Source organism: Clarias gariepinus, chromosome 27, assembly GCF_024256425.1.
Source record: "Clarias gariepinus isolate MV-2021 ecotype Netherlands chromosome 27, CGAR_prim_01v2, whole genome shotgun sequence".
Taxonomy (NCBI): Eukaryota; Metazoa; Chordata; class Actinopteri; order Siluriformes; family Clariidae; genus Clarias; species Clarias gariepinus.
The window spans coordinates 4,356,509-4,365,792 of record NC_071126.1 but is presented as its reverse complement, the minus strand read 5'-3'; positions in this window follow the sequence as shown (position 1 = coordinate 4,365,792).

The window sequence follows — 9,284 nt, the reverse complement described above, 5'->3', positions numbered from 1 at the left end:
TACAGTATTTATATTCTGTATTTGAAAACTCTACAGTATTGTTAAATTAGGTCATCAGCGGTTGTATAAGTTGTTTACTGCATATCATACAGTACTGTGTATGACTGTGTATGTGAAAAAATATAAATTTGAATTTATTGTATGCAAGATTAAGAGTATCAACATTCACTGTGTTATTTCATCAATATTAGCCTACATACTGTAAATACAATGGTACCCTAATATATAAATATTACCATTCTAGACACAACTTGCAAATCATATTTATCACACTTGGTAGAACCATGTACCATACTACAGTACAGTACAGTACCAAAAGTATCATGGTACAGATTTCATTGGGCTAACACAGTACCTATAAAGTGGTAAAATGTCTTCTAGATGGGTATGGAAGAGAATGTGAAAAGAAATGCCTCAGGCTTGCATGCTTGGCATGAAATCTATGAGGCCTGGCACACTAACAACAATAATAATTAGACAAAGCACAGGGGCAAATGCCCGGGCAATACATTCTTGGCATTTAAGAGCTCCTGTTGACTGTCCCTATCAGAGCCACATCAAAACCTAAAGTCGCGTCTCTGTCCCGGTTCCTGCTGGGCTTATGAGCCTTAGCTTATAATGATTGTTCTTTCCTTCAAGATTTAATTAAATACAACAACATTCCTCGGCCTGAAGGGAACTCATGATATGTTGCATGTCTGCATGTTGGTTGTCCCAAACAATGTTTTCAGACAGTATACCTGGATACACAGCATGATGTATCATTCGCTCGCATGCTATTTATTGAATACCTGCCAGCTTTTACCTCAATGTAAACACAATTACATAGTCTGCTATGATTCCAATATTAAATCTAATCAGTTGAATCAGATTTTTGAAAAGGATTGGCATCGTCTTTCATGTAATGTAAAAAGCATACTTTTATCTGCCAGTCAGACATATTGATTATGACCTTCTGTTGGTGTATTAGTGGACATTTCAAACCTTGCAGATTGTTAATTGCCACGTTGTCTAGCAAAAAGACTCATTAAACTCTTATGGTTCTTTGAAGATCCACTGGAATAAATCTTCTTGGTCATTCAGCCATTTCCTGTGCTCATGATCTATTATTTATCATAATGGCAAGTTGCTTTGAAGGCTTTCCTCTTTGGTTAAGCAATGTAAGAAGTGGTGCATCCTTTTAAACAGGTGGTCAACATGTGTCTGGCTGGTTCTCCCCACCTCGGTTTCTTAACCCGTGACCAAATCTTAAATCGTGACTGCCCCTAGTAAAATCTCCTGCCCGTTTTTTATGATGCAAAATGTCATGCCAATATAAATACAAAATGATGAACTATCCAGGCAGTTAGATCCTGTGGTTTGCTCTAGTTCTTTATTTAATGCATTTACTCAGCCTTTGAGCCCTTCCACTAAAGCATCTGTGAGAGTATATTAGGCGACATGGACAAGTCGTATTGAGCTGGGTTCTGTGGTGGAAGATGTATAAAACACACTGATGCTTAAAACTCCTGCTAATGTATGAGTATCTCAATTGAGGAAAAATGCGAGGGCGAATCAAAAATGATCCGAATAAAAAATTCTGCTGGTCACACCGTCTTATCAGTGTTTCTCTTTAAGTCTCCCTAGTGTCTCCCCAGTTCACCAATCAACAGTGTTCGTCAAAGAAGATCGCTATCCAAGGGCATTGTGATCCTAAACATTTTTTTATGAGGGAATATGAAAGCTTGTTTACAGATTGAAAAAGTAAGATTATTTTTTTTTTTTAAATTGTCTTTTGTAAAAGTTAATTAAAATAAAATTTTACAGCCAGAGTGCAGATAATTTTTGACCCTCGTAGTAGTAACTTCTTAACTTTAACACAGAGTTTTTGTACTGTGAAAACACACTGGTAAGCTTATCTACCTAACTGAGCTAGCAAATGGCTTACATATACAGTACTGTACCTAACCCTAACCCTAACCCTGCAGTTCCTCGAATGACCACTAGGCTTTAAAAGTGAGACAATCCCAATAGAGCCCCATGTTAAAATATCCAACTTTGCAACAGAAGTAAACATTAGCTAGGTTCCAATTTATACAGAGGTGAGTTTTTAGGTTACTCGTCAGTTAAAACCATATTAGAGAACAAAATTATAGGCGTGGCTGATTTGAGTGACAGTTGCAATGCAGGTGTCAAATCATTATTTGTCAGCTGTGCATCACTTTATCTAATGAGCTAACTGGTATTGTTGGGATGGGATGATGTGTAGGGTTTGAATGACTGAGTTGAATCAAATCAGTCTGCCGAATGTCACGTAAATGTAAATCCATAGTTAGCCACCTTAGCATTTTAGCTAAGCTAAAGCAAAGATGGGGACAATCAGACCTCTCACAGTTAAGTTTTAAAATCTCTCCTCAGAAGTCATAGTAGAAGGTGAAATCATAAACGTTTTCTCCAACTGTCTTTGGTTTCCACAGAAATGCGTCAACATAGGGTTGCATAATTTGCAGATCATTATTATGCCGTTTCCGTTTGAAGCAATTAAACAGATGATAAATGAGAAATTGGAAGAGAGATGCTTATCTAAGACATTGCAGGAAGAAAATCAAGTTTCTATGATTTAATTATACTTAATTACATAACTGTACTGTTACAATGAACCAATTACTCAAATCCTCTCAGGATGATACATTTACTTCATTACTTTCCACTCCAATCTTTGATGAACTCAGGTCAAAAGGCATAAACAGCTTCATTATCTGCCTGTTCTGACTGGAACAAAATCTCTTTTTCCTCTCATTTGCTCTCTTCTCTATACACAAACTCAACACTTTTTCAAATGAGTCATCAACAGTTGAAAGCGCTAACGTGACAAGTGAAGTCTGTATGACAATAAATAAATAAAATGAAACAATCAGGGATAAATTGATTGCTTTAAACAAAATAAACCAGCATTCAAAATCCTTTTTTAGTTTAGCTTGATTTAATAGTCTGACTATATTTTCCCGTAGCGATCATGAAAGCGTTCTTGTGGACTAATTCCATTAAAAAATCAGGTTCCACAGATAGATGATTCGACAGCTGAATTCTGATTTGAAAAAGGGATGAGAAGAAATTACATCTGACTACTGATATTCTTTTATATTCCCTCAATGGCAAATCTGTGCCAAAAATACTGTTCTAGAGAGTAAAATTCTCACCTAAATAGAAATCTCTAAAGAAATGCTATGTGAGTTTTTACTTGGCCCGAAACATTTTACAGTAGTTTATATATTTTCAAAATATTGATCTAAAGCCCTTATTTTTTTTAACAAGTAGTTGCAGATTTTGCCTAATTTAAATATTTCCGTTTTTTCTTTTAGTAACATAATAAAGAATATGAAGCTTCAGGGGTTCAGCATTAGGTTTGTTACCCTGGTACACTGTAATTGGTCATTCAGTACATCGGATGACCTAATTTTTTGGCCACATACAGTAGCATTGCTGAACATAGACCTGACTAACACAAGCAACACCACATCATCACTTTTTCCAATGCTCCAATCTTTGCAATCAGTCCAATCTTTAAATCTCAAACTGATGCCTTTTTCTGATAAGCCTGAATGATAAAAGCCTTACGAAAACCACAAGATGATAAGTGGTTTTCCTAAGGCCACACAGCTGTTTAGTCCCAATCTCTCAAGTTATCTTCACAAAGAGAGTGTAAAAATGTTTTTACTTTCATTATTAAATGTGGCCTTGACTTCTACTGTTGTTTTTCTATGATCTAATTTCAACAAACATTTAAGTAATCTCCTATGATGATGATGATGATGATGATGATCACTGTCCTTCCAGATTTTAATAATGAGTTTTACAGTTCTTAATGCAATTTCAGTTTCAACATTCTCCCTGGTTTTCTTTGCTTAATGCAGGCCAATAATTTGACTCTTCTCAAACAGAGTAACATCTATACCATGACCACAGGATATGTTTTCTGACATGATTATATGATTATTATTTTTATTATGATTAATAATATAATAATTCTTATATAATAAGAAGGTACTCACTGCATCAGTTAGGGTTAACAGCATTGTTGCATTGTTGGACTGAACCATATTAATCACTGCAGTAATTATCCAACCAAAGGATGTTTAAATCCAAATGTTGATATATTTGGCATTTTTGGTGTTTAAATTTTTTATATTATTTTATATATATAACTTTAAAGCAGACAGTGTTGCTGCTTCACAGCTCGATCATCCCAGGCTGATCCAAAGCTTGTCCTGCTGTCTGTTGTTGAGTTGACGTTTTTCTTTTTGCTGCCTCCCACCTCCTAAAACATGCTGGAAGGTGAATTGGCAACTTTATATTCATCTGGGTCTGTGTCACATCCAGTGTGTATTCACTCCCAGAGTTCCTGACAGATTCACTGTGTGTGTAATGTGTGTGTTTGTGTATGTGTGATGGATGACCTTCCCTCCTCCAGATGCTCTTGGGATTATAAGAATTGGTGCATCCAAAATTTATCACTCATCAGTTTGTATGTTTTTTGTCTGACACAAACCTGGACACACACACACACACACACACACGCCTCCCTACGACCACTCACTTTGTTATTTTATACTTAACCTGTAATTTTTTCTTTTCTCTCACCACCAGCCATCTCCTACTCCCTTATGCTCTCATTTCCGTGAAGAAAATACTCTTAGCCTTGGGGAACTGAGAAAAGACGTCAATCATTCAGTCACATCCTTTCTTCTACATTCCACGTTCCCTTTGTTTAGAGTGCTGTTATCTTAGGAGCTCTGCTTAGATAATCATTAAAAATCTACTACATTATAAGGTTGATGGCCACTTTATTAGAAACACATGCACATTCATGCATTTAGCCAATCAAAAAAAAAAAACATGCAGCACAAATTCAGCAACGAATTAAACTTTGAAAAATTGTCTGATGAATTTATATGAATAAAGTGTGCATTTAAAGGCCAGTTCTGACTCTCACAAGCTTTTCTTAAAAATCTGTTCATGATGTTTTAGTCCCATGATGTTCTTTTTAAGGTGCTTTCTGTCCATGGACTAGGACTGGGCAGTGGTGGCTCAATCGGATAAGGCGGTGAGTTATTGGGTTACTGATCGGAAGTTGCCACTGTTAAGCAAGGGCCTTAACCCTATCTGCTCTAGGGGCGCTGTATCCTGGCAGCTTGGACTGGGATATGCGAAAAAATATTTTTTATTATACTGTAAAGTACAAGTGACAAATAACTGAATATTATGATTATTAAGGCAGTGGTTGGGTTTATGGACATTGGTTGGCGATCCAATTACTGCATGTTAGATGAAAAGCCTAAAACCGAGCCACCAATGCATATATGGATTTTTATACATGTCTTTAAATTTCAGACCCAAGATGGGATTGGAGCTCAAATACATCCAGACCTACTGTAACATCACTTAACTCATTTCTTTAGGCTTACCTGAATTCTGCAGTCAGTGATAAGAATCCCAAAACCACAAACAGAAAAACAGATAGACAGACAGATAGACAGAGTACTTTATAGATCCCAAAGGGAAATTGTAAAATTGCTGCACTAAAAAAAGGAAATCATCTCTGCATGAAACATCATCTGTTCCGATACATTTAGAAATGTTCAAAGTTTTTTTTTTTGAGTCAGAGGCTGTCAATTTGAGCATTTCCTGATAAGTATGCATGAAATTAATTTTTGCCTATGAAGCCAGAACATTTATTATAATGAAAGAAATTGTGAGTGACATTAACTTTTAGGGAATTCTGAAAGAAACGAATGGATATAGGACTTGTATTGGCATGTGTAGTGCTGCACACATTAAAGCACCCAGCCACTAAAGCAAGACGTTCTTTTCATTATATCGATCAATATAAAACTTTTTTTGATGCCTCCTTGAGTCTCTAATTTTGTGTCCTTCTGCCTGCAACTTGGAAATCACAAATAAGCAATAATTTAAAAATGGCTATGAAACAAAGGCTTAGAGTTGATTAAAATGTGGTTGAATTTCCATAAAATGTTCCCATAGGGGAAATCTCTCTCTCTCTCTCTCTCTCTCTCTCTCAAAACATTCCAAGCCAACTGTGTATACACAAAGGAGACATTTCAGGACACATTTTAAAAAGCTTTACTCTCTCCAGCTTTGTACTTCCAAGGACATTAAACAAGTAAATTAAATGACAATTTGTGTGAATCTTTTATGAACAGTATACAATAATATTGAGTAACTGGTACTAGTTATAAGGCTGGGTTTTAAAATGACTAAAAGCTGATAATGTATTATATGACTACCAGTTACTTACAATACATTTTTATTTTAAAACACATCCCCCTTGAAAGAGTTTACTGGTAGAAGTGAACAGTTCCCCAGCTTCGTCCAGTTGATTTTTGAGAAATCAGAACCTCATCATTGCACTTGGCTGAGCGCTTTACCCTCTCAGGAGAGACACTCAGTCTCATCTGCTGAAGTAATCACCATGTAGGATATGAAAACTACTCCATGCTTGCTCAGTAACCACACCCACAAAGAGCTGCTTCGTCACTTCTTGGGTTGTTTTCTTGACATGATATTATCATTGACATTTTTGTTTCATGAAAATGGAATTTAATTCAGGTAGGTTCCTTTAATGATTTACCAGATTATTTTGAAAGTGAGCACAAATTTAGAATCATCACTCAAACCGGTCTCTGATTGGAGGAAACAGAGACATGATACTTTGGACTGGTTCACATCCCACACATTTGCTTCTTTATGACATAATTCTTCAAAAGACGAGGTTCTCTAATATTTTTGCAGCTTACTTTTGAGAATTAATCCAGGGAAAAAAATTATCCTAAGAAAAAGTCAAAATTCTGAGATTTATCCAGGCATTGCAGATCTATTTCACAAGTATAAAATTATAAAATTGTAATTGTACTTTTAATTCGTAAGTCAGCAGCAGTGACAGAGGAGGTACAAGTGAGGTAAGGTTATGTACACCATCCTGTGTTTGATGATGATCAAACTTTGAAACCAAAGTGTTTTGGTTAGCAGGTAACGGTGCTGTCCTATAGTTCCAGAGTTCCTGGTTTGAAGCCCTTGAGTGATAATATGGGTTTCCTCTGGGTTATCCAGTTCTTACAACAGACATGCAGGGGAGCTAATTGGCTACTTACGCTTTTTCCAGTATAACCAACCTGATCACCCATAACATTAGCACATTAACACTGATTATCAACTATACACCAGCAAACTGGTTACAGGATCATGGGCCCCCAAGCCTATCTGGTCTGATTTTACAGAAAATTTGATGCAGCACAAATTGCTGAAAAGGTTTTCTATTTATCTGTTTTCTACAATCGAAAGGCTTCAGATCACCCACTGCCCACCGTGCAGGCAAAGAGCCAAAAGCCGCCAACTCTGTCTCCAAACTTCGTAGATCCCAATCAATGGGATGCACTAGATAATCAAATCAAATTTACTGAAGTCCCACCCAGCAATCCACTGCTCCCAATGAATCCTCTGTGAACGTCCTGGTGTCCCAGGACACCTCAAAGGTCTTAGGGACTCATGTCCTTAGGGGCCAGAGATACCCAGCCAGCACAAAGGGAATCCAAAACCTAGGTGATTTTAATGTAAATGGTTTTAATGCTATGGCTGATTGGTATAAATGTGACTCAGTATGTTACCGTGAACGGCCTCATACTTTAATGTGGTACAACTGCTGCTGATGATCAACATAGACGTCATTAACCTTCCGTCATTAATCTTCTTTCAGACCTTGGGAACACTATTACATTGTTTATCTATTTTAGTTCCACTCCTATGAGCCTCTACTATGTTGCAACCCCTATGTTAAGAACTTTTAAGCTAATTTGCTCTAGGTCTGTGTGCACATATGGTTCAATTCAGTAGTCTGGTGTCTAGGAGTCTGAGGAGAATTCTCCCATCTTGTGCCCAGTAATCTGGATCCACCACAACCCTGACCAGAATAAAGCAGCTACTAAAGATTAATGAACTAAAAGGAGATAGCGTGTGTACAAATGACACAAAGGGACAAAAAATAGAACAGTACCATTAGTGGGGTAATTACAATAGCTGCTGCCACATCCTTCTTATTATGCCAGCGATGACACATCACCCAACCCTTATAGGTTTATCTATTATTAGACACACTATATGGTTAAAAGGTTGTTGTCACCTGAACACCACACCCGTATGTACATTCGTATGTACATTCCCGTATGTACATTCCTGTTAAAGATTTAGTCTCCTCCTTGCGGTTTTAATAACCTGCACTCTTTTCTGAAGGCTTTCCTCTAGATTTTGGAGCTTGGATGTACGTATTTTTGTTCATTCAGCCTCGAGAGCTTTAGTAATAACATGCAGTGACTTTGAATGAGGAGTATATCCGGAGTGCATTCAGCATTCCAGTTTATCCCAAAAGTGTGCAGTGGGATTTGAATGATGACCTTGAAGAACTGCCATGATATTTGACCAACTAGTGTGAGGTCAACTCGCGGATGTTTTGCATAGTATTACCTCACAGTATGACATAAAAGGTGATAATGACTCTCTTTATTACATTCACGGACTTTGTTAGGGACACCCACTACACAGGACTTTCAGTAGCTATTAGCTCGGCTGGAAGTAACCGTTTTTCGCCGTTGACGGCTGGCTACTGTTACAGCTGGTGAGAAGTGGCTGTGAGACGCTCACAGTATGACATAACAGTTTATGACGCTGCCTACTATCAGACCAGGGAAAGCATGCAAACTCCATGCATACAGACCCCAAGGCAGGACTCGAACCCTCAACCCTGAAAGGGTAAGGCCACAGTGCACACACACTAACACACACACAAAAATAAATAAATAAATAAATAAACAGTAAATTTGGAAACGACACTCAGCCTACAACTCCATATCTTTGGACTATGGGGGGAATCCTTAAGTACCCTTCGGAGACCTCAACAAAGCACAGGGAGAATATGTAAACTGCCCACACAGACCAGATGTAAGATTCCAACCTGCAACCCTGGAGGTATTGGGCAGCCTCTGAGCCACCATGCCTAGCTTGCATTATCCTTAGTAGTGCTTAGTAATGACGTCATTTAACAAGCATGTATTTTATTCTAATAATACAATATAAATAAAAAGCATTGTTATTATCTGTTATTAAATGTAAAACGGTGTACACCATGGGTAAGGTTATATGATGACCTGGTTGGTGGTTTGAGGTGATGTTTACACATGTGTGCTTCTAATCCACTCAGCTGTGTGTGTGTGTGTGTGTGTGTGTGTGTACGATCA